General features: G+C 47.2%; 1 protein-coding gene across 24 annotated transcripts in view; it reads left to right on the top strand.

The window, feature by feature from the left end:
- Window positions 1–26269, top strand: part of ATXN7L1 (ataxin 7 like 1) — a 462010-nt gene that overhangs the window by 239170 nt on the left and 196571 nt on the right. The gene's annotated exons all lie outside the window — the stretch shown is intronic.

Below are 26269 nucleotides of genomic sequence, written 5' to 3'. Positions count from 1 at the left end.
CTCAGCCTCTCCTTTTCATCTTTTTTTTTTTTTTTTTTTTTTTTTTTTTTTGTCTTTTTCTACAGCCACACCTGCGGCATATGGAAGTTCCCAGGCTAGGGGTCCAATTGGAGCTGTAGCCACCAGCCTACAGCACAGCCACAACAACGCTGGATCCTTAACCCACTGAGCGAGGCCAGGAATCGAACCCGCATCCTCATGGTTCCTAGTCGGATTCGTTAACCACTGAGCCACGACGGAAACTCCAGCCTCTCCTTTTCAAACTCTCCTCTGTTTTGTGGGCATCTGACACAGGTTAGAGTGGAGTCCAGGGCTGCCTCATTCTGAGAGGCTGTGTTTCTTGGACACCTGTAGCTCAGGTGGTCCCTTTTTCAGACCTCTGTCCTCTGTGTCAAACCCAGTCAGTTCTTAATTTGGGAACTCTCCTACTTCTCTGCGCCCAAAGGCAAAGGATTTTTAAATCTCTTGGTACAAAATTGCAGCTTCTGTCTTTCTCATCTGTTTTCATCTCCAACCTCACGGTTTGCTAAAGTCATTGACCCCTAAGATTTTTCTGCCTTAATTTAAGTTCTGAGGCAGGTCCTGTTCCTTCACTCCCCTACATCTCAGACCTTGCTTGGTTTAACCCTTCTTGTCTGTTTGATTATTGTGGCTTTGTTTTTTTCTTAGTGGTCAAGTTGTGTTCTTTTCTTTGACCAACCCAGGTTTTCTCCCCTGTTGTACTTCTCTGCAGAATAGCAGCAGTTTACATTCCTCTGTTTTTCTGGCAAGCTACAAACCTCTTATTGCAAGTTCTTCCCAAATGCCTTGACTTTGGGGGTATATATATATATATTCATATTCTTAATGTAATAAAGTGCTATTTTCTTTTTTTGTTTGTTTGCTTTTCTTTTTATGGCCACACCTGCAGCATATGGAAATTCTCGGGTTAGAGGTCACATTGGAGCTGCAGCTTCTGGCCTACACCACAGCCACATCACAGCTAGATCTGAGCCACATCTGTGACCTATACCACAGCTTGGGGCAACGCAAGATCCTTTACCCACTAAGTGAGGCCAGGGATCAGTCCCACATCCTCACAGAGACAACGTCAGGTCCTTAACCCACTGAGCCACAATAGGAACTCCTAAAACGCCATTTTCTTAACACCAACACTAAATAGTATTAGTCGCAGTCCAGAAACTCAAGCTTGGAGGACAGCACCAACATTGGAAGAAAATCTAAATTTGCATATTTGCACTATGAAATCATGGATTGTAGAGTTGGGACAGACGCCATCTCCTTGTTGTATAGGAAACAGCAGAGGCCAGGACATTAACAAGTATACATTTGGCTGGTGACAGACCTTGAGTCAGAACCCGGGTCTCCAGACTGGTGTTCTTAATACTTTTTTTTTTTTTTTTCTTTTTTTGGCTGCACTTGTAGCATGTTCCCAGGCCAGGAATCAACCCAGGCCACAGCAAGCGACCCAAGCCACTACAGTGGCAATGCCAGATCCCTAACCCACTGAGCCACAAGAGAACTCGCTTACTACATTTTTAATGTGCTTTTTCTTTTCCAAAAAATACATTATATTACATAACAGCTTAATCAAAGAGCAGTCCCTCTCCCTGTCTCTGTCCACTTCTAGTTCCGTCCCCCCAGGAGGCAACCACTCTTCGTTCTTATAGCTCTTTCTTCTAGTTTATATCTCTCTGAAACATGCTCATGTGAGTACTTCTTCGCTTAGCAGTTTTAGGTACTTCAGAGATTCTCTCTGAACTTTCCATTACAGAAAAAGGTCAAGCCCCTCCACCCCGGCTTCCCTCCCCCATCCTTTCCCTATGGTCGTGTTCCTGCTCCCACTTAAGGGTCTGCAGTGACAATAAGCTTGTGTAAATATCCAGTATCTAAATCTGTTCAGTTCCCGAGTCAGATGCCAAGTTCAGAAAGTGAGGGGTACCACACGATCTCAATTTATCGGGTTTCTGTGTTTCAGATGTAAGTTAAGTCATGCGTGCTCAGAGAGTGAGAAACAGGTTCCCCCAAAAGTGCAAATGTATTTACTTCCGGGGAGAGAGAGTGAGGGTGTGGAGAGTGAGAGTCATCTGCCCGCGTCATTCTCTGCAGAACCCAGAAGTATTTACCTCCCTGGTTCTTTAAAATATGTATATTGGGAGTTCCCGTCGTGGCTCAGTGGTAATGAACCTGATGAGGAACCATGAGGATGCAGGTTGGATCCTTGCCTTGCTCAACAGATTAAGGATCTGGCGTTCCCTTGGGTTGTGGTGTAGGTCACAGACGCAGCTCAGATGGCACATTGCTGTGGCTGTGGTATAGGCCGTCAGCTGCAGCTCTGCTTCAGCCTCTAGCCTGGGAACTTCCGTATGCCACGGGTGTGGCCCTAAAACGGAAAAAAAAAAAAAAAGATGAAAAAGAAAAAAAGAATAAAATACGTGTATTGGCTACATCTTCATGTGTAGATTTTAGACATTGGTGTGTCCCCTTCCTCTCACAGATAAGTTTTAGCTTGTCCTAATAATTGCTTCATGGTTTTTACTTGCACTCTTTTCTGTATATATGTTTCCTTGATTTTGCCCACGAGATTGGACATATCCCATCAATAGTTTTCCCCCAGTGGGCCAGACATCAGATAATCCATCAGTTCCCCTGTATTTTCTGGATGCCTGTGGACACCCAGCCTGCTATGAGCCTGTCGTCCTGGGACCTCCCTTCCCCATCGTCCCGGCAAGTCCAGTTGCTACTGGTCTGGTTCCCCTGTTTGATTGACCCCTCTGTTTGCTGGAACACCCTTCCCAGGCACGTTCTACATGGAAGGTAAGTTTTTTGAGTCCTTGAATTATGGAAATGTCTGCCCTCGCACTTGATTAAAAATTTGGTGGTTGTGGAACATCTGAAGTTGGAAATAGTCTCCACCCAAAATTTTATGGCCATTTTTGTATTGTCTTCTAGCTCTCATGTCATTCTTAATATTAGGTACCCGTCCTTCATGTGTGGCCTCTTTTACTCCCTGACAGTTTTTAGGAGCTTATCTTTGTCCCTTGATCTGAAATTTCTTGAGAATGAGCTGGGGAAGTCTTTGAAATTTCATTACTTGAGCAAGCGCTGCGCCGGTGGCCCTTTAAACTTGGAAATGCGTGTTCTTCAGTTCTGGAAAATGTTCTTGTGCTGTCTCTTGATCATTTCCTCCTCCCTGTCTGGTTGGTTCTCTTTTTCTGGAATTCTGATTTGCCAGATATTGGACCTTATGGATTCAGAGACTATCAGTTTCTCCTTTCTCTCTGCCTTTTGTTTTCCTTGTGGAAGACTTACTATATTTTATCTTAAAAACCTTCCACAGAGGTCTTTTATTTCACCTCTTGTATTTTTAATTTCCAAGAGTTCTGTGTTGTGTTTTGTTTGTTTGTTTTTTGTCTCCTTTTTATTTTAGGGCCGTACCTGTGGCATATGGAAGTTCCCAGGCTAGGGGTCGAATCGGAGCTACAGCTGCCTATTCCACAGCCACAGCAACTCAGGTTCTGAGCCACCTCTGCAGTTGACACCACAGCTCTCAGCAGTGGTGTATCCTTAACCCACTGGGCGAGGCCAGGGATCGAACCCATGTCCTCACAGGTAGTAGTCAGATTTGTCACTGCTGAGCCACAAGAGAAACTCCAATTTCCAAGAATTCTTGATTGTTCTCTGCTTGTGTCCTCACTGGTGTATCCTGGTTTGGGTTTATCTCTGAGGTTGTTATTTAATAACAGCTCTTCTGAAGTTTTCTTCTACTCATTATGTGGCTGCCAGTGTCGCAGTCTCTTTCCTGTTGGTGGCTTTCTTCAAAAGTCTGTGGATCCTCAGTCATTTGTATTTAAGTGTGAGGCCCAGTGGCTCTGGTTCTGGCTGTGTCAGTGGAGGTTTTGACTGCTGGCCTGCGGTGTAGGGGGAGTGTGTTTCAGAGTCACCCTGTCTTTGGAGGGTTTTCATTTCTCAGAGTGTGGAGGCCTTTGCTTAAAGGCCATTCCGTTTTCTTCAGAGATGAGTGCTTCCCTTTCCTGCCTCGAAGCTGCTCTGAGAGCAGATGGGGACAGGGACCAAGAGCATCGTACCTTGTAGTGTGGCCATTCTCTATCATGCTCTCTGTCACCCTGTCCCTTCATTAAGCCTCCTGTCCCCCAGCCTGGAGGCTCTCCCAATCCATTTCCCTAGAAGACACACCCTCAGACTCTCAAATAGTCCCCATCGGATCACCCCTCCACCTAAGGTGCACAATCTGCAGCTCCCAAGCCTGTCAAGGGTCACCGCCCAGATAGGTATGCTCACCTTGCATCCATCTCCCTTTCTGTGGACGTGTAGGGCACTGTTTCCTCCACTCTGCCCAGTCAGTGATCACTCCTCTTTTGTCTTCCAAAAACATGATTTGTTGATATCTCTCATTGCCACTGTCTTGCATTCATCTTTTTTCTCTTTACTTTACTGTCAGTTAGAGGTGTCTTGGTTGAGAAAAGAGAGCAAGAGGTGGTCTCTCCACTATTCACTCAGTCATTCAACAAACAGCAGTCACATGCTCCCTGGGCTCTGGGCACTGCTAGGATGGAGCAGTGAGCAAATCATGTTAAGTCCTTCTTTATAAAACTTCCAGTATTGTGTTTACGGGAAATGCCATGCTCTTAAACAGCACCAAGTGGTCATTTTAGTGACATAAACTGAAGAAGAAGCTTGAGCTTATCATGATTCAAGAGCCAGTGTGCCACCACCTGGGTACCCCTATGCCCACGTGAAGCTTTACTGTTTGCAGGTATCACAGATGATGCTGGAGACTTGGGGCGCCTCTGCTAGATGAGCTGGGAACTGCCACATCTGCGTATCAGGAATCCTTTCACAGAGAAAGATGATTCATATCAGCCTTAGACTTTGTCGGAGAGAGCAAGCACTTTCTATGACTCTTTATAAAATCAAAGTTATGGTTTCGCCAGGCTGTGGTGGAATCTGAAGGATATACACCATTAACATTTCCTGACCCAAAGTCATTAATAATAGGAAACGGAAGAGAAAGGAGCAGAATGACATGTTAATTTCCAATATTAGTGAGACTCTTCTTCAAGCTGTTTCAAGCCTGTAAGCTTACTAGTTAAACATTTTTGGAGCTGGCACCCCAGCATATGTGTATTTAATTATAAATCGTAGGCATATACTATTCCATACTTATAATTCATAATATATTGGGAGTATTACAAGACAAACAGATTTTTTAAATGTTTAACGTTAAAAGGGTAAGCTAAAAATAACTAGAATTGCTATGAACCTAAAACTGCACTTTAAAAAATCAAGTATTAATTTTGAAAAGAAGAAGAAAGAAAGAACTAGACGTACAATTTTAAGTATGTGTCTCCTCCTCAGTGGATCATACTGGGTCTCTGACTCTCTCTTAAAAACAACTTGCCATGGAGTTCCCATCATGGTGCAGCGGAAACAAATCTAACTAGGAGCCATGAGGTTGTGGGTTCAATCCCTGACCTCGTTCAGTAGTTTAAGGATCCAGCGTTGCCATGAGTTGTAGTGTAGATCGAAGACACGGCTCGGATCTGACGTGGCTGTGGTTGTGGCTGTGGCATGGGCCGGCAGCTGTAGCTCTGATTAGACCCCTAGCCTGGAAACCTCCATATGCCATGGCTGGAGCCCTAAAAAGCAAAAAACAAACAAACAAACAAACAAAAAACATAGAAAAAACCACAACTTGCCCTGAGGTCTTGGTCATCCACCCATTACTTGGCCATGGGCTACTGGGCAAGCCACTTGATTCTGGCCCTTGGTTTCCTCCTCTGTGAAGTGGTAATAAAAATACTGCAATTTCCCAGCCTTCCTTATTGGGTGCTTGGACAAGTGAGATGGGCTGACATATCTGAGGGTATTTTATAACTGTACAGCCCTCAACACGCACGCCCAGTTGTGTGACCAGTGGCCTCCTCATGTCCCTTGTCAAATGTGCTTTTTCACCATCCATCCAGGAATCCTTCATGCTGGTCACCAGCGGCCATGGGGCAAGTGAGGCAGTGACTCTTCTTAAAGAGACAAACAAAACCAAAAAGCAGCTCCAGGCCCAAATCCTGCACTCCTGAGCCGACAGCATCCTCTCCACTCAGAAACGAGCACATTTCCCCCAGCGGCTCCTAAGGTGTTGTGCTCTGCTTACTGTAGACATTATAGATGTGGGAAAGTGAATCTGTCATTGAGGAACAGTGGCAGTGTCCGTGCAACTCGAATTTCAGTGTGTCCAGCTCAAGTGGAAGAGAAGGGCTTGCCTGATGGCCACTCTCCCAGCGACGGGAAGCTGTCTGGAGCTTACGCATTTTGAGGACATGCAATGTCATAATGTCGCAAAACTGCATCTCTGTCATCAAGCAATGTAGAGGATTCAGGACGCAAGTGGTAAATGAAACGTTCTGAGTCCCAGTTAATACAAGCGCCGTGAGCGCTGAGGCAGTGATCCCGTGAACTGCACTGATCCCTGACTTCCGCTCTTCATTCTGCTCACGCTTATCTCACTCCCTCCTCACTGTTGCCATTCCCATTTTGCAGATAAGGAAACCGAAGATGAGAGAGGTTAAATAACTTGCCATAGTCAGGGTGGAGCCACAATTCAAACCAAGGTCCCTCTGTCTCTGGAGCCTGTGCTTTTCACCAAGCCACTCTGCCCCTATAAGATGAATTCTGTATTTTCACCTTTCAGATATCCATATAACCCATCTTTTGTGGAGTTATAAGAGAGCCCAAATTGGAAGGAGTCTAGAGATCCTTCCCTGGGCCAAGCTGGGCTAGAACCCCACCACCCAGCATGGCATCTTAAAGCAGCAACATGTGATGTGTTGGCTTATTCAGCCATGTCTTCCAAAGACACAGAGGGAAATTTGCAATAAAAGCCAACACTCAGAGTTCCCGTCGTTGCTCAGTGGTTAGGGAATCCGACTAGGAACCATGCATGAGGTTGTGGGTTGGATCCCTGGCCTTGCTCAGTGGGTTAAGGATCCGGCATTGCCGTGAGCTGTGGTGTAGTTTGCAGATGCGGCTCAGATCACGCGTTGCTGTGGCTGTGGTATAGGCTGGTGGCTACAGCTCCAATTGGATCCCTAGCCTGGGAACCTCCATATGCCGTGGATGTGGCCCTAAAAAGACAGGGGAAAAAAAAAAAAAAAAGAGCCAACGCTCTTCTTTTACCCAAAGCTGGAGCCCAGTGGCCAAAGTGTTAGCCTTTTATATCAGCTGCTTGGCAGAAGGCAGCTGCGTATCTGAGCTTTACCGTGTTAAGAACCACAGCTGTTGTCCATCCAAGTGGGGATCCAGCTTTACCAAGGGGCCAGGTGAGCCTTGCAGGTCACATTCCAACTTCGGCACCTTCCCCCACTGCCCAGGGGGGTCCCCCACCTCATACCCATCCCCTCATGTTTTTGCTTCATTTTTTTTTCCAAAAAGTTTCGCTCTCCAGAAAGACACTATGCTATCAAGCATCTGTACCCCAATGTGAAGTGTAGGCCAATATGTTACTTCCTGGTACATCTGGACCAGGAAATAATATATTTTCTTGAATATTAATTTGAAAGGTTTTGCTTCTATGTCTGTGACCTATAGGCATCAATATCCGATAGGATAGAGGACAACTGATGGGGGTGCAACTATTTTTTTTTTAATTCCAAAAACAAGTTAATATTTTTCCTTTTCTCTAATTTTAAAATATTTGTATTGTTAAACATCCACCACAAATGCAGAAAACTTCATAAAATAAACATACAAATTTGTTTGAGGCTAGTGCTCTCAAACTCCCACCTATGTTGAAAGAGAAATTTTGTAGTCACTTAAATACATCCCTGTGTCCTCTCACCTTTCCCCACCCCCCACAAGAGTAAGCTTGATCCTGAATTTTAAAAACCAAGTTAAATTTAATGTGAAAGGTTAGCCACCCCTGTGTTCAGCAATAAGAGATGACTACCGGTATAGTCTTTTCCAGCTGCAATATTTCGAGGTCCTACTTGGCTCTGGTACTCCAGTTTTTTGGTAAAGCACTTCCCCTTGGGTACAATAGTGACTTATTTTATGCAGCTTTATCCTAATGTATGCTGCAGACTTACCCAACAGTACCCAAACTGTTGGAGACCCTCCTTTCTGGAATTATCTGGACATTGCTAAGACAGTTGAATGGTTCCATGTTTTGAACTAAAGCTGTGTTGTGCAAACTGATCATTCAGCCTTGCATTTGGGCCCTTCCAGAGTCAAACAAACCTGGAAAGATGAGTTTTCCTTCACCTTAAACAGTCTAAGGATGCTTTGCTGGTTCTAAAGCCATTCCAAAAGACAAGGATTTTAGCCCAGGCTGCTTGGGAGAGTGCAGGTCTGGTGTCTGGCCCTCCCCCAGAATGCTTTTGGAATGTCTATGAAAGCATCGATCATGTTCTCACCATTTCACCTGGGATACCAAGCATTCGTTCCATTTTATGTTATTTAAATAATATCAAATTTACAAAAAATTTTCAAGAACAACGGTACAAAGAACACCCTACAGCTTTTACACAAATGCAGCTATTGTTCACATTTAGCCTTATCTACTTTATTGTTCTCTCTTCGGATGGATAGATACAAACATACATACATACGTAAATAGAAATATATAGATACATATCCATATATGTTTTTAATAGTCCCAGGTAATATTTTTCTGAAACTATTTGAGGACAAGCTAATTATTCATAGTACTTTACCAATTACTTTGGTGTGTCTAAGAAGACTTGCCTTACGTAACCTCCGTGTAGTTATCAACTTCAGCACATACAACATCCAAGCATTTAATGTGATCAGAAGAAACCACCAAACAGTGGTTTCTTCTGCACACTGAGCGAAAGGCTTCCCTTCTAAGTGGTGTGTGTACAGGAGTCTTCAAATCTAATTGTTTCAATCTGATCAAAATTGCCTCCTCCAGTACCAACAATCGGTCGAGCATGCATATTGACATTTCTGTTTTCAGTCAAATGTTTGTTTATTTTCTGCCTTCATTAGGGTCTCTAAATGCATCAGAGAAATGGTAAAATAAATACCCCACTCCCAGCGCTTAGAAAGGAAAGAGTAAACACCAGTCTCATTTAACACTTTCCTAGTCTGGTGGGGAAATGTTGCCCTTTTTCTGTCTGTGCCCTTAAGGAGGACAAGTTCTCAGTTAAATAAAATATCATTCACACCCTCTTCGCTCAGCTTCCCCTTACTGATTGACTTTGACTGTGAACTCTGGCAGCTGCGCTAAAATACTGATAAGTGGCCCATGCCTGTTCTCCCTTGATTGTTTTCTAAACTCGGAGGTCACCGTTTGTGACACCTGTCATCGGCTGCATCTCACCCAGCTCCCCAGCCCCTATGGGTTTCCTAGACTCCTTGGCTTCTCATGCCTAAGAAGCAAACATTCCAAAATATTCCTGAACATTCCGGCTCACAGCTGGAGGCATGTCTCAGCTGACTTGTTTCCCAATCAGAGGTGTCCACTTGGGCGGAGAACCGGTGTGGTGGGGGTGAGAGTGATTTGGGGTACCTTCCCCATCGCTGAACCCTCCCTGAGGGATGTGGAATGGCCCTGTTGCCACAGGCCTGCGGAAAGGAGCATGGCTTTACAGGAGTGCTGTGCCTGGAAGTTTCCAGCAGCTGGAAAATCATATTTCTGGGTTTCGAATTGGAACCATTTCACACTAAGAATTTTGTAATAGTGCCTCTTTGCCTTCCTCCACCTTAATCTCCCTCATGTTGAGTTGCTGTGTCACTCCATTTTCTCTATGAAAAGCTCTCTTATATAAAAATTTCAAGGGAATACATTATTTTTGGAACTAAGCTTTATTTCACCAGCGCTTTATTAAAGAACATAGTTTGAGTCAGCAGTGCCCTTCTCAGCCCCTCTCAAGGCCCCCGGATCCATTCCCCAGAGCAACCTCTTTACAATCTTTCAGCTGTTTCTTCTGGTATTGACCTCCAGGAATTAGATGTTGATGTTGCATTTCCTGATGTATAGGTTTTACACCTACCTACTGACTTCCTATTCGAGGAATTAGGCCCCCTGGTACCACCCACCCTCCCTTCCCCTCCCCATCTTCCCAGGAGAGTTATACATAAAGTGAGATGGAATCTGCGGTCAGTCTTTACAGTATGATGATTTCAATGTTATTCACTAGAGAACCAGCTATGCTGGAATTATGCTTCCTTTCTTACACAGTTTTTTTTTTTTCCCCCCTCAGAATTAATTATTACCTCTGAAAGATTGCTTAGTTTACTACCTACCTGTTCATGTTCTTCCCCAATGCCCCTGTAGATCTTTTAAATGCCTTCTGGTGCCATTTGCCAAGTGATTATACAAACATCGTGATGAGCTCCCCGTTCAGCCGTGCCTGGCACCTCCTGAGTCCTCATCTCACTGCTCCATCTATGCTCATCACTCTCTAGGTGTCCTCCAGGGACTTCCCTTCACTGCGCCTCTGTGTCTTGGATCTTTGTTTTTCTTGGATGCCACATCTACTTCTTTTTTACTTTACCTCTTTATTTGGGGAGAGCACATCCTCCAGCAGCTTTCTGAGAAAGGGTGCATGAGCAGCAGCCTTTTTGAGGCACGTAGGTTTGAAAAGCATGCCTGTTTTGTCCTCCCTCATCCTGAATGATGGTTAGTTGAGTATACAGTTTTCGGTTGAAACTAATTTCCCCTCCAAATTCTGAAGGTAACACTCTGCTGCCTGTCAGCTTCTGCTGTTGCTAATGAAAAGTCGAATGCCATTCTGAATGTTTAATGTGACCAGTCTTCTTGTTGGGAAGTTTATGAGATCTCTTTACCATTCAAAATACCATGCCTTGGTTGGTTATTTCGTTTTCTCCCAACTAACTAACTTCCTTCTCTCCTTCCTCCCTCCCTCCATTCCTCCTTTTCTTTTTGGCCCATTCCTTGCACTTTCAATCCGAGATGTCTTTCTTTGATTCTGGAATGTGGTCCTATTCCAAATGATTCCTTCAATCATTTCCCTGTTCCTTCTTTCTGGAAATCTTTTTTTTTTTTTTAATCACAGTGTAATTTAATTTTATTATTTATTTTTATTTATTTATTTATTTTCCGCTGTTCAGCATGGGGACCAAGTTACACATACATGCATATATACTTTTTCCTCCCATTGCTGTGTTGTGATCTGGAAATCTTTGTTGCTTAATGTGGGTCAGCCTAGGCAGACCTCTAAGTCTTTTACCTTTTCTTCTCATTCCCTTTTTATGAGTCTGTTCTACCTTCTAGACTTTTTCCTTGGCTTTACTCTCCAGTATCTGCCACTGGAGTTTTTATTTCAGTTGGCATATTTTACATTTCTAGGAGTTCTTCCTATTCAGATGCTTTTTTCAGAGCGCCCTTGCTTCCTGGATGCAGCGTCTCATACCACTGGCAATATAATTATAGGGTATCTCTTTCTCACTTTCTCAGTTTTCTTTACTTTAATTTTCTTCTTTTTTCTTTTTTTGTCTTTTGTCTTTTTAGGACTGCACTCACAGTATATGGAGATTCCCAGGCTAGGGGTCCAATCGGAACTCCAGCTGCTGGCCTCCACCACAGCCACAGCAACGCAGGATCTGAGCTGTGTCTGTGACCTACACCTCAGCTCACGGCAATGCTGGATCCTTAACCCACTGAGCGAGGCCATGGATGGAACCCAAAACCTCTTGGTTCCTAATCGGATTCGTTTCCTCTGCGCCAGGACGGGAACTCCTCTCTCTGTGTTCTTATTCTTCCTGAAAGGGTTGTTTTCTTTGCGTTTCACTTTTCTGAGGATTTTGGTCTGACTTTCATTTAAGAAGGGTTTCCTCAAATATTTGCTTGATTCCTATCAACAGGGAGTTGGTCTTCCTCAGAGGACGTGGGGCCATTCCGTTCTCCTGCCTGGGAGGTGTAAGCCACAGAGGGCCGTGGCTGGTGCTCGTCTGCTGTTCTGGACGTATGCTTTACCTTCACTCCTTCTTTTCATCCATTCTTCTGCCCTGACGGCAGCTTGCATGGTGCAGTTCTCCAGAGAATAAGACTCTTTTCCTTGACGGTGCTGGGGCAGGGATGGGGGAAGGGTAGACGGAACCTCTAGGGACAGAGTTAAGTCCAGCTTCTGTCTCTTCAGACTTTTACCGGCCCTCCTGCTTCCTTTCTCCTGTTCCCTCCCTCCAGGGTCTGGGTGCCTCCAGCCCTGCGCCTTCTCCACCTGCGTGGGAAATTGATCTGCTGCCTGCATATGCTCACACTGATCTGTGGTCTCACCGGGGATGTTCCAGCCTCATTACTTTCCGTACAGGGAAAGCAAGTCTCTGATCTCAGCGTCCAGCCACTTTGATATCTTTAATATATTCTTCCACGGAGTTCCCATTGTGGCATACCGGAAATGAATCCAACTAGGAACCATGAGGTTGTGGGTTCGATCCCTGGTCTCCCCCAGTGGGGTAAGGATCTGGCGTTGCCTTGAGCTGTGGTGTAGGTCACAGACTCAGCTCCAATCCTGCGTTGTTGTGGCTGTGGTGGAGGCCGACAGCTGTAGCTCGATTGGACCCCTAGCTTGGGGAACCTCCATATGCCATGGGTATGGCCCTAAAAGCAAAATAATAATAATACCATATCTGTCCAGGGACTTATGAGAGAAGGGAGAAAAATACATGTGGTCAAATCAGCCATATTTCAAGAAAACTATACTTTTGCTTAGAGCTAAATTATTTCAATATAGAACATTTGGAGGGAAAGAGCATCCCTTCAGAGTAAGGTCGAAAGTCACCCTGCCATGTGCATGCATTCTCCAGAGCAAAGTATGCAGTGCTGATGGACAGTGTCTGTGGTTTCTGACTCTCAGATGGTCTTACACCTGACATGTCTCCCCTCTTTCTTCCATAATACCTGGTTCTTCAGGCGCAAGGGAGCCGTTTTCAGAATGTTGAAGAGAAAGAAAATGAACACCTCTGCTGGCATCTATGCATGCCTTCTCACCTTTCCCCTGAAGGGAGGAACGTGAGGTGGGGATGGAGATGTGGGAGAACATCTGGAGCCCCCCTGGCAAGGACTAGCCCCCTCCACAGCCCTGTCCCCTGGCCGTCCCCAGTAAATGATCCTTCGTAACAGCCCTGTGAACTGATTGTTCTAGACTGCCAGTGTCTGTGAAACTCGGTAACAAATACAAAGCCCCAGGAAGAAGCAGTTCAGAACATTCTCTTCTTATTTAAAGAATTTATTTTTACATCAAACTCTCTGTATCTTCTCTGAATGTCTAGCCATGGGGAGATGAGAGACAAATTAAAACCTTATCTTTAAACTATGCAAGTAATTGCAACTCTGTCAGGTCCTTACTTCTTCTGTCCTCTTTTCTCAGACAGTTCTTGTTATCCGTCCTCACGTGGATGTGAAAGGATTTCTAAGCATTTGCATCAGTGAGTCCCTGAAATGAGGGAGGAATTAGAAGCAGGGAGAAAACCCAAGCAAAAGAAGAAACACACCCAAAGTTCAAGTAATAGTAAAATACCTATTAATAACCTACAAGTATATATATATAAGTATTATCCAGTAGCCAAATGCATATGAGCATCCTATCTTCATATTCCTTAGACACAGACTCTGAAAAAAGAAAACAACAACAACAACAACAACAACTTACAGGAGTTCCCTTTGTGGCTCTGTGGGTTACCAACCCAACTAGTATCCACGAGGATGCGAGTTTGATCCCTGGCCTCGCTCAGTGGGTAAAGGATCCGGTGTTGCCGTGAGCTGTGGTGTAGGTTGCAGACAAGGCTTGGATCTGGCATGGCTGTGGCTGTGGCCAGCAGCTACAGCTCTGGTTCAACCCCTGGCCTGGGAACATCCATATGCTGCAGGTGTGGCCCTAAAACAAAGCTCAACTCAAAAAACAAACCAAAAACCTTACAGGAAAATGCTGAATTGATAGCATCTCCTCCCCACAATTCCTTCTTCAACGTCACCATCATCCCGACCACCCTGAAACCTCAGGGGCAGTAGCAGGAGCAGGGGAGGGTGGCAGTGATCAGTGTATTCAAATTTTCTAGCATTTTCCAGCATGAGCGCAGTGAGCTGCCCATTAGTTTCAGGTCAGTGTGGTTGTTGGCCTTGCTGTGGATAATGGTTGGAAGCTGAGTGAGAGAATGAACAGTGGACAGGCAGCGAAGGCCCCTGGGCGGAGAGTGTCTGTGACCCTGAGCACAGTGGCGGTGGGAGGCTCCAGAGTGTGGAGAGGGCTGAGTGTTGGTCTTCACTGGGAAGATTTCCTGAGGACAGTGTCTGTGGGAAAGACAGCTTTTATGTAAGGGGAGGTGAAGGAAGAGAAGGTTGAGGCCAGAGAGCCATTAAGAAGAAAGATTTGCTAAATGGACAATTTAGTGATATCTACACAGTTTGTACTTTAAATGCTCAATCATCGGATCAGAATTAACGTCAACCAAGTTAAACTGGACGTCATGGTCTTTTTGTGATGCTGCTGAAAGTACATCTTGCCTGTGGCTTGTAAACACGCTGACTTTAAAGAATTTGGCAAGGTTTTCTGAGAAATGCTTTATTAGGGATGAGTATGTGGCTTTCATAAAGTAATTTGAGAGCTTTCAAAAGAAAAAAGACAAAAAGGGTTGCAGACTGTGAAGGTGGGGTTCCTGACTGGTAAGAGGAAATGGGAGTTCAGGATAGATGTGGAAGGTATCAGAGAAGACCTAGCTCTTTTTAAGTTCAGATCTGGGGTCCAGAAAATGATGTTCTTGGAAACTGAAAGAAAATAAGATGGAATTGCTCATGGTGAACTCGGCAGAATCACAGAGAAAAGGAGACAGCTCGGAAGACTGAACGTAGTCAATGATTTTTTGGTTTTCTGAAAAGGAAGGGAAATTATTAGCAGACTTGACAGACAAGGGGAGAGTCTGCCTTGTTCAAAAGGTAGGTTGTGAACCCTGGAAGGGTACCTGGTGATCGCCAGGAGCCGACCTGAATTTGTGAGAAACTACACACGCCAGAGACGGCCCATCTCCCCATCTGAGGGGCTTCCAGGCTGAGAGGTCAGGGACTAACATAGACACAGTGTCCCTGCTTTTAACAAGGCATTTGACAAAGGCCTCTCATGCATGTCTTTGGATGAGGGGAAAACCTCATGGTAAAAGTAATGCGAGCGCTCTTGTCTATATAGATAGCACAGGGAGCTATATCCAGTCTCTTGGGATGGACTATGATGGACGATAATATGAGAAAAAGAGAATATATATATATGTGTGTGTGTGTGTGTGTGTGTATGACTGGGTCACTATGCTCTACAGCAGAAGTTGACACAACACTGTAAATCAACTGCTCATAAAAAAATTAAAATTTACATGGAAAACATCACGCAATAGCTTTGTGGCTGATTGAAAGGCTGAACCTGCCTGCAAGTCAGTGAGGGTGGGTATCTTTGTTTGGCTCACTGATACTTAGAACAATGCCAGGCACACAGTAGGTCCTTAGTAAATATCTGTTGAACAGATGGGCCGTTCCTAAGCCAGCGAGACCACTCTAGGGGAATGATACAGGACTCTTGCCTGCCCCCGCCCTACTGACTGTTGTGTCCTTGGCTGAGTAAAGACGTGGGTCACGTGCTCATTAAAGTCTGGGGAACAGAAAGCAAAGCCTGAAAACTAGGATTTTTTTCCCAGCCTTGTGGAGATATAATCAACATAGAACTAACATATAACATATAATTAACATATAACTTTGTATTAGCTTAAGGTATGTTTAAGGTGATTCAGTATATGCATATATTTTGATATTACCGCAAGTTAACATCTGTCTCCTCACATGGTTACAGTGTTTTTTTCCTTGTGTTGAGAAGTTTTAAGATCTACACTCTTAGTAACTTAAAAATACACAGTGTAGTATATAGAATGTATACACCCACACACACATGTATATTTTTTTAATTTTAAGATCTACTCTCTTAGCAACTTACAAATATACAGTGTAGTGTACAGAATATATATGTGTGTGTGTGTGTGTGTGTGTGTGTGTACACTTCTATACACACTTCTAAACTTCTAGAAGGGAAGTTTCCAGGCCAGGGATCGAAACCAACCTGCAGCTACAGCAGTGCTGGATCCTTTAACCCACTGAGCTGAGCTGGGGATCAAACCCTTGCCTTTGCAGCAACCCAAGCTGCTGCAGTCAGATTCTCAACCCACTGCACCACAGCAGGAGCTCCTACAGTACAGTTTTGTTGACTAGTAGTCACCTGTTGTATGTTGTATCCCTAGAACTTACTCATCTTATACCTGGAAGTTTGTGCCTTCTGACCACCCTCTCCCATTCCTTCACCCTCCAGCCCTGTCTCTGGTAACCACCTGTCTATTCTCTGTGAAAACCAATATTTAAACTGACAGAACCAAGACCCCAAATATCTCACTGGTCTGCATGGAATCAGTCAAGATGATAGTTTAACGGAATAGGAGTTCCCATTGTGGTGCAGCAGAAACGAACCCGACTAGTATCCATGAGGATGTGGGTTCAGTCTCTGGCCTCGATCAGTGGGTTAAGGATCTGGCGTAGCTGTGAGCTGTGGTGTAGGTTCCAGATGCAGCTCAGATTCCATGGTGCTGTGGCTGTGGCTGTGGCATAGGCCAGCAGATGCAGCTCCAGTCTGACTCCTAGCCTGGGACTTCCATATGCCGTGGGTGCAGGCCTAAACAAAAAGTTTAATAGGAATACATGTAAAATCTTATTCTTTTCTTTTCTTTTCTTTTTTTTAGGGCCATACCCGCAGCATATGGAGTTTCCCAGGGTGGGGTCTAATTGAAGGTACAGCTGCCAGCCTACACCCACAGCCACAGCAATGACAGATCCAAGCCACATCTGCAGCTTACACTGCAGCAGACACACGGCAACGCCAGATCCTTAACCCACTGAGCAAGGCCAGGGATCAAACCTGCAACCTCATGGTTCCTAGTCAGATTCATTTCTGCTGCGCCATGATGGGAACTCCTAAAATCTTATTCTTAATACTTAAAAATCAACTGAACACATACATGAAGGAGAGAGCTTAATAAACATATTTAAAAGTTCATCTGTTTTAATTGACTCTAAACTTAGTGTTAATACAGGTTATGATATAGTTGCCAGAACAGTTCAATCATCTGTTTATTTAGTCACTAATTTCAGCAAATGTTTATTGACTCTCTGCTCCAGGCCAGGAGCTATGCCAAGGAGGGGGCTGCATATGCAAAGACAGACATTGCACAAACCCCATAATATGAGACGAGCCCTAGAATTGGTAAGGAACTCGACTTGCCACGGGCCTGGGGACAGGAGCAGGGAGGATTGGGGAGGTCCAGGGCGTTCACACAGTAGCAGGGGCAGGGATGTCTTAGGCTGAGATCTGACAAACAAGGGGGTGAGAAGGACAGCGGGCAGAGGAGGTGATACAGCCAAAGACAAGGGGTGGGGGTGGTTGAGAGTGATGGTTTTGGTGGTCCACCCCGAGCTCAGGATGTGGGGAGGGAAGAGGGGCTTCCGTCCTTCACCAGGGAGGCCTTGGCCCACCAGCAGGGGTGGCAGCCACTCAAGGAAGGCAGCCTCCTGGGGTCCCTTGGCTTTCTCCCCACCTCACTGGCTACACCATTGCAGATTTCACTGCCAGCTCCCACTTCTCCCCATCTCCTCAAGCTTGGATCACCCCAGGCTCAGTCCTTGGCCATCTTCTCGTCTCTGTCTGTTTTTTCTCCCTTACTGAACTCACCCAGCCACATGACTTTGAGTTCCATCTGCAGACAGCTCCCAAATTTCTGTCAACAGCTTGGGTTTCTCTCCTGAACTCAAGACGATATATCCCAGTGTCTGCTTGGCACCTCCACGTTTAACATATTGAAAACAATTCCTAGGGAGTTTCCTGGTGGTCCAGTGGTTAGGATTTGGCACGGCTCAGGATCAATGCCTGGTCTGCAAACTGAGATCACATATCAAGCTGCGGCCAAAGAAAACAAAAGAAAAGAAAAGAAGACAAACAATTCCTGGCCTTCCCCTCTATATTAATTTTCTAGGACTACCATGACCAAGTGGGTGGCTTACAACAGCATGAATGTATTCTCTCACAGTTCCATGTGGAAGTCTGACACCGAGTGCTGGCAAGCCCAGGCTCTCTTGAAGGCTCTAGGGGAGAAGCTGTCTCAGGCCTGGCTCTTAGCTTCTGGCTTCGCTGGCAACTCATGGCTTTCTTTGGCTTGGAGGCACACGGCTCCAGTCTCTGGCTCCTTTGTCACGTGGTGTTCTCCCTGTGTCTTCATATCCTCGTCCCTCTGTGCATGTCTGTGTCTCTTCTCCTCTTATAAAGACACCAGTCCTATTGCACTAGGGTCCAGCCCAATGCCTTCCTCTTACCTTGATTGCTTCTGCAAAGACCTTATTTCCAAATAAGGTCACAGTCACCTGTACTGGGGTTAGGATTTCAACATATCTTTTGGAGGATGCAGTTCTGCCCATAACACCCCCTGACTTGGTACATTGACAGCCTTCCCATCTCAAGTAATACCTACTTCCTCCTAGTTGCTCTGGGCACCTTTATTTTTTTATTTTTTTTTTTTATTTTTTGGTTTTTAGGGCTGCACCTGCAGCATATGGAAGTTCCCAGGCTGGGGATCGAATCGGAGCTACAACTGCCAGCCTACACCACAGGCACAGCAAAGCCGGATTTGAGTTGCATCTGCAACCTCAACCATGGCTCAAACCAACACCCGATCCCCAACCCACTGAGCGAGGCCAGGGATTGAACCTGCATCCTCATGGATATCAGTTGGATTAGTTTCCAATGCGCCACAATGGGAATTCCCCCTGATTCATCTTTTTCTCTCACCCCACATCCAGTCCACGAGGACAGTCCACCAGGTGCTGCCTGTACCTTAGAGTTCAGTCCGGAGCCAACCAGCTACTTCTCCCATCTCCCCTTCTGCTGCCCTGATCGCAGCCACCATCACCCAGATGACAGCAAAAGCTGAACAGCAGACCATGTCACTCCTCCTCAGAACCCTGTGGTGGTCCCATGTCACCCACAGTCACCACCGCCATCCCCATGCTGCGCCCCCTCAATCCAGCCCCCCAGGCCATTCCTGGCTTCATCACCTTCTAGTCTGACCCTTGTTTGCTCCTCTCCAACCACACTGGCCTTCCTGCTCTTCCTCATACACCCTCAGTTCCCCCAACCTCAGGACGTTTGCACCAGCTCCTCCCGCTGCCTGGAGCCAGGGCCTCTAGACAGCCTCCTGTGTCATGACTGACTCTCTCACTTTCTTGCAGTCTTTGGGCAGATTTTTATTGCCTTCTCAGCAACACGCCTTTTAAAAGTCCAACTAGCCTTCCCACCAGCGTTCCTTATCCCCTGTTTGTTCAGGCGCTTGCTCATCATACTCTCCCCCTCCTATATCTATATTTTATTGGAAGTATTTCTTGTTTATTCTTTGTCATCCACCCCCCACCACCACCACCCCGCTAGGACATCATCTCCATGAGGCAGGGATCTTTTTCTTATTGTTCATTTTTGTTTGCTGAGTGCCTGGAGCAGGGGGTGGAGCCAGACTTGATGCCATGTTCCCCATCCCCACCCCAGCTCCAAGGCCTCTCCTTGCCTCCCCTACACAAGGGTGAATCCCTCCCACACTGCATCTCACTTCCTCCTCTTGTCCCATCTTTTGCCATCATTCTCAGTGACTTCAGTATCTCTGTAAGCTTGTTGCCTAACACAGAAGCAATAAAGTGTATAGAGACAGCATCATGTGTCATATGTTCACACCAGGTGAGCTTGAGCACCTTGCTTCCCCCCCGCCCCACTCCCCCTCACACACTCCAAAAAGAGATATTAATGATGCTCTGCCTCACAGGACTGTTGTGAGGTTACATGAACAAATGCTGTAACTACCTGCCAGCAGGCAGTGAGGACCATGTCCATGTTATTTTAAGAATATCGTATGTTTGAACCTTGAGGACATTATGCTAAGTGAAATAAACCACAGAAGGACAAACATGGCCTGATTCCACTGACGGGAGGAGTCTAAAGTAGTCACACTCTTAAAAACAGAGAATAGTGCGGTGGCTGCCAGGGCCTGGGGGGGAGAGGAAATAGGGAGTTGCCTTGCCCTCCGATTGTATAGAGTTTCAGTCACGCAAGATAAAAAAAAAGTTTGAGATCACCTGTACAAGATTGTGCTTATAAAACTGGAGTTCCCGCTGTGGTGCAGTGGGTTAAGAATCCGGCATCACTGTAGCTGTGGCGTAGGTCGCAGCTCTGTCTTGGACTGGATCCCTAGCCCAGGAACTTCCATATGCAGCAGGTGTGGCCAAAAAAGAAAAAAGAAAAAAAAAAAAAAAAAAGATGGTGCTTATAGTTAATGGTACTGTATACTTAACATGTAAGAAGGTAGAGCTCGTGGAATCTATTTATGAATGTGGCCACAGTAAAAGAGAAAGAATTCATTAGTCGCTAAACCCATCCCTTCGTTTTATTGCATTTTCTCAAGTTGAGGGACTTGCCCAAGGCCTCACAGCTTGTTCCTGGCAGGGGGTGACCGAAATCGAGCCCATGACTCTCTGAGCTCTTTGTCCTGCCCACATCAGGCATCCGTCCCATCCATCCCATCCCAAAGCCCAGCAGGTGAACGGGCCCTGCTCTGCAGTGTTGGAGAGGCACGTCCACAGCCCCTTCGGAGGAAACGCCTCACGTTTTGGCTCCGTAAAAATTCTTCTATGCCCCATAGGTTGGGCAATGAGAAATAAATAATCCAGACAGTGGTGTTATTGATGGGTGGCTAGGGCTTCACAAACGGGGTGTAGACAAAAGAACCGTCTTTGTTTCAAGCTTCATTAGAACGAGCAGAGGCTCAAAGTCATTTTTCACAATGGTGGGCGGTCTCCAGCCTCTGTCCCCACCTGGGAGGGGCACTTGGTTTATAAAAGCAACGAAAATAATTGTGTCTTGTGTCTTCCGTGTCACTTGAGTAGACGCTCCTGTCCTAATTAATTCTCGCCTCCTCGTCGCTTTATAAATATGCTTGGGGAAAGTGACATCCTAGCATTTTTGTTGTTGTTTTCTCTCTTCTTAACAAGGAATTCTCCCTGCTCAGGCAGTTTGGGTGCTGATTTTTCTCATGTCCCAGAGATGCTTCTAATTAGCCGATGCTTCCTTCCCGTAACAGTTCCTTCCCGAGAGTGGGTTCGGACTGGAGAAAGGAGGGATTTTGTCACCTTATCAAAGTGCCACTGATCAGGGTAGCTCTTCATTCATTTTTATGCCTCTCTGGAAACAGAAACAGCAAGCTCTTTGCTAAGCGGGGCTGGAGATGGCTGGGTTTTGCAGTCTCCTGAAAGAGCTCCTCCAGCATTTCACCCTTTGATGAAACGCTGTCTCAAAGCCTTTGCAGGTGCTCTCACTAAAGAGAAGATCTCCTTTTGTCAGTGCAAAAACACTAGGCTGAGGACAATATGGCAGGAGCATGCTACGGTGTCACCTTGTCCCCAGATAACCTGGCACCTGCCTGCTGGTGGGGGGCATGCCCACCATGAGACCCAGAGAAAAGGTACTCAGTCAGAAGACTGTCCCTTCTCCTGCTCCCTCTGGGAGCACCAGAACCCTCCGGGCCAAGGGTGGTGGTGTGTTCCTGGGTGGTTCTTCATTGCTGAAGGAGCCTGTAGAGATCCCTGAATTTGCCTCCACTGCTTCTGAGCTAGAAGGAGAAGCTGCTGTAGGCCTTCTTTCAGGACTTGTATCAGTCAGCTTTTACTGCGGAACAAAGCACCCCGCAACTTGAGAGCGTGAGACAACAGTCATCATTTCTCATGAGTCTGTGGGTGGTCAGGATGGTTTTCTGGTGTGAGCAGGTCAGCCCGGGCTGGGTGGTCTAGGATGGCTTCACTCACCTGTCTGGTGGTTGGGAGACTGGTTGATCTGGAGCAGCCTGGACCAGAAAGACTCAGCCCATTCCACTGGAGGCCAGCCTAGCCTTTTTCACATGAGCTGTCAGGGTTCCAAAGACTAGCAAGAGAGGGCAGACAAACCCTAGGGTACAAGTACTTGACATCTGTCTTTGTCACGTTTGCTGTTGTCTCATTGGCCCAGTCAAGTTGCATGACTGAGCCCAGGAGCAGCCTGGGAAGGGACTGCTCAGGGGCAGGGAGTATTCAGAGACAGAAGAGTTTACACATCGGGGGTCATTTCTCCAAGGATCCGCCCCAGAGACCTGCCTGATTCCGCACCTGTGTCGGGGTGTGCAGGGTAGGTGTGGGCAGCTCTTTCAAGGAAGACGTGAATGAAACAGGTCCTTTTTAGGCAGTATGTATAGTGGCATTTGACCCATTTACTGGCAGTGTGACTGCAGGTTGGTAGGTTCCCTTCTCCAAGGAACAGTTCCTTCACCTGTCAACTGGGCCTGAGCAAGCCGCCTCTGTGAAGCAGTGTGGTGTCTGGCACACGGTTGGCATCTGGTGCTCACTGCTCTCACTGTGGGCAGCCCAGGGGTGCGCTCATGGTGGCAGGCTGGAGGTGGGGTACGGATCTCCCATGCACAGAGGCATGGCTGAGGGGTAGACTGCAGGAGGCCAGGCAAAGACCCTGGAAGGGCAAAGAAGGCCCTCCTGGCCTCTTACAGAGCTAAGCCTTGTTCAGATATTTGTTGTTTAAAATCAGAGCCCTGCTGTCTCTTCCTTTTCTTGTAAGGGCACTAATCTCACCATGGGGGCCCCATCCTCATGACCTCATCTCAACCTAATTATCTCCCAAAGGCCTATCTCTGCATGCCATCGTGTGGAAGTGGGGGGACATCATTCAGTCCACAGCACCATGCACGCCCTTCTGCTGTATCCCATCCACCTCCCCCTCTTCCCAGTAACCCAAGCCAGAAAGCTGTATGTCATTTCCCACTGTGGAAAGCAGGTCACTGCCAACTGTCTCCCAGCTCCTTCATCCTCCCTATCTGCGCAGCCACTGCCCCCAGGTCAGACACCAGCACCCTCCCCACAAGACCAGTGCAGCAGCCTCCTCACCTCCAGGCTTGTCCCAGCAAGCTCAGCGTCACCACCAAAACACACACACACACAGGGTAACACCTGCCCCTCCCCCAACCTCTGTGGCCCTTCTTCCCAGCATCCTCTCTTGGCTCCACTCACCTACCTGGGATACCCTGCACGGGCCATGTCGTCTCACTCCTCAGTCTTCCCTCTACCTGGGGTGCTCCTGCTCATCTCTCAGGACCCACCCCACTGGGTCATCCTGGGAAGCCTCCCACCTTCTGCCACAGCCTGGCTCACCCTCCTTTATACTCTGTACACGCCCTGTTCATCGTGTGTCATAGTGAATCGTGCACCAGCCTCCCTTAATGACTGGGAGCTCTTCATTCATTTCTCTGAAACCCAGTGCCTGGCATAGAGTAAGGGCAATCAATAGCCTTGAATGAATGCATGAATGAATGGGTATGTGAGTTGATGAGGGTAGCGGGTGTACCCAGCAACCTCTTTTCTGCACTAAATCACCTCAGATGCCCAGATGGCACCCATGCCATCAGCTGCCGGTGTACACACAGGATTACCAAGCCAGGAGATGCAGGTGGGTGGCCCCTTTCTGCCCGCACAGCACAGGGGCCCCTGCCAAGATCTTCTCTCCTGCCCACATAAAACTACCCTTCGAAAGCAAGCCCTCGCTGCCTCAGCCCAGGTTCACAGCTCCCTTTGCTCTTTCTGCCTGTTCAGCTGGGGTCTGTCATCACTTCATGCTGTCCTGTTCTCTAACTGTCTGGCACAGCTTAGCCCTTTATTACACCAGTCCGTTCTCCCGTCTGGCTCGTTCATTGTCATAAGAGTATCACTGTCCTTAGCTGCACCCTCGCGTGGACAGTACTTCGCTACTAAATCACTCCCCGGACATTTGCTAAATGCTCCTCCACACATCCTTGCTTATAACCGACATGTTCCTGTCACTTCCCCGTCGGTCTCCTTTCCTCCAGGCCACCATCCTCTCTGGAAAGGCAGAATGGCTGGAAGTGAAGAGCGAGCCGACCAGGATTCGTATTTCAGCTCCACCATTTCCAGGCTGAGAGCCTGGCAGTAAATAGCTTACCCTCTTGGAGCTTCTGTCTCCTCCCCTCAACCATGGAGCGGCTACCGCCCCTGCAGGGCTACCATGAGAATTCAATGAAACAATCCGTGTATAAAGCACTTAGCACAGGGCCCAGCAGGGAATAAATTAATAACAGTGAATGTTGGCTGCTGTGATGGAAGTTGTATTCAATCATATTTTAGCAGTAAGTCTTCCCCTTAAGACTCTAGCATAGACCAGACCCTCCCAGGCCGGCGCCTCACACGTGGCACAGGTGTTTCTAGAAACACGAGGCTGGCGTACGGGTGGTTTCATCGGGCTGCCCCTTACTTGTTACTTGGAATGGGAGGCTGATGTCCTTTGGGATGGGAGGAGAGAGTGGGGGCCTTTGCATTCATCTCCAGCAAAAGTGCCCCTCTTCTCTGGATCTAATGCCGTTCTGAGTCTTATGTTGATGCCGGATGGGTGGCGCTGGCTCCTTACACATGCAAGCCCCTGGGACTGCCAGGCACAGGGGTCCCGTTTCATCAGGCTTTTCTAGAGCTAAGACAGCCGAGGCGTAGGGAGGGTTGCTTTTTCCTGGTTTGAGTTGGTCTCAGCATGGCTGTTGCTTGTCTTAAAGGGCTTTTGCTGGTGCATCAGTGAGGGAAGGCAGCCAGGACAGAAAGGAGGCCTGGCCACACCTGTCCAGCCCCAGAGGCTTGGCTGCACCCCAGCACCCTGGTTGAGGGCTGCCCCCTTCATCTTCCTCTTATCCAAAAGCCTTCAACATTGGGGGGTGGAGCTGAACCCTAACAAGGGTGACCTGTGTTGGCCCTTTTCTGAGCTGCCTTCTGTGGTTGGCTGGTGACTGCTCAGTTGGGCCAGAGGAAGACCACATTCAGGTCCCTTCTTTTCTGGAGAAGCATGTCGGCAGACGATTCCTACCCTTCTTCCTCCTGGCTCATAACTGGGAGAAAGTATATAAAATAATAGGCTGTTTTGATGGGCGGTGAGCCTTGGGGGAGTCTAGCCCAGCCCTGGCTTGAACAGCGACATCCACATCACCTGCAAAGCTTTGTTCCTAAATGCTGATTCCCGGGCTCCTGGGATTTCTAATTCAGTTAGTCTGGCTACAAGCCAGGAATCTGTACCTTAAAAGCTGTGAGATTCTGGAGTTCCTGTCGTGGCGCAGTGGTTAATGAATCCAACTAGGAACCATGAGGTTGCGGGTTCGATCCCTGGCCTTGCGCAGTGGGTCAAGGATCCAGTGCTGCCGTGAGCTGTGGTGTTGGTTGCAGATGTGGCTCGGATCCCGCGTTGCTGTGGCTGTGGCGTAGGCCGGTGGCTACAGCCCCGATTCGACCCCTAGCCTGAGAACCTCCATACACCACGGGTGCGGCTCAAGAAATGTCAAAAAGACCAAAAAAAAAAAAAAAAAAAGCTGTGGAGTTCCCGTCGTGGCGCAGTGGTTAACGAATCCGACTAGGAACCATGAGGTTGCGGGTTCGGTCCCTGCCCTTGCTCAGTGGGTTAACGATCCGGCGTTACCGTGAGCTGTGGTGTAGGTTGCAGACGCGGCTCGGATCCCGCATTGCTGTGGCTCTGGCGTAGGCCAGTGGCTACAGCTCCGATTCGACCCCTAGCCTGGAAACCTCCATATGCCGCAGGAGCGGCCCAAGAAATAGCAACAACAACAACAAAAAGACAAAAGACAAAAAAAAAAAAAAAAAAAAAGCTGTGAGATTCTGCCTCTCAGTGAGGCACAGACTCAAAACCTGGTCCCACCATGTTGTTTCACTGAGGGAAGACAAGAGCAGGGGCAATCTGGGGACCCAGAGGGGTCTCGTGCTTGGATGAGGTAGTGACAAATGCCTGAGCCCCAAAGACTGCTTATGCCCCACCGTCTTCTCACAACAGTGGAATGGGGTCCGGGTCATGGGGGTGATGGCCAGCATTCAGGCACCGACTCGGGGACCCCCAGCAGCCCAGAGCAGAGAAGAGGGTCTCTTAGTTCTTGAAAAGGCCTGCAGTTTGAATGCACACATGCCTTCACCCCACTGGCACCACTCTCCCCAGCCGCCTAGGACAATGTCTGAGACACCTCCACGACCCACCACTGCGAGCAGTTGGAGAGTGTGGTGTGTGACCTGCACGGGGGTCCAGTTAAAAGTCCACGTTGAAGTTGGCTGGACGGTGACTGGGTA

This window comes from Sus scrofa, chromosome 9, assembly GCF_054392235.1.
Source record: "Sus scrofa isolate SSC_HxYL_T2T_F1_AM1 chromosome 9, Sscrofa_HxYL_maternal_Yorkshire_Landrace_v2.0, whole genome shotgun sequence".
Taxonomy (NCBI): Eukaryota; Metazoa; Chordata; class Mammalia; order Artiodactyla; family Suidae; genus Sus; species Sus scrofa.
Note: the sequence above shows the minus strand (reverse complement) of the source record. Positions and strands in the feature narration are given on the sequence as shown.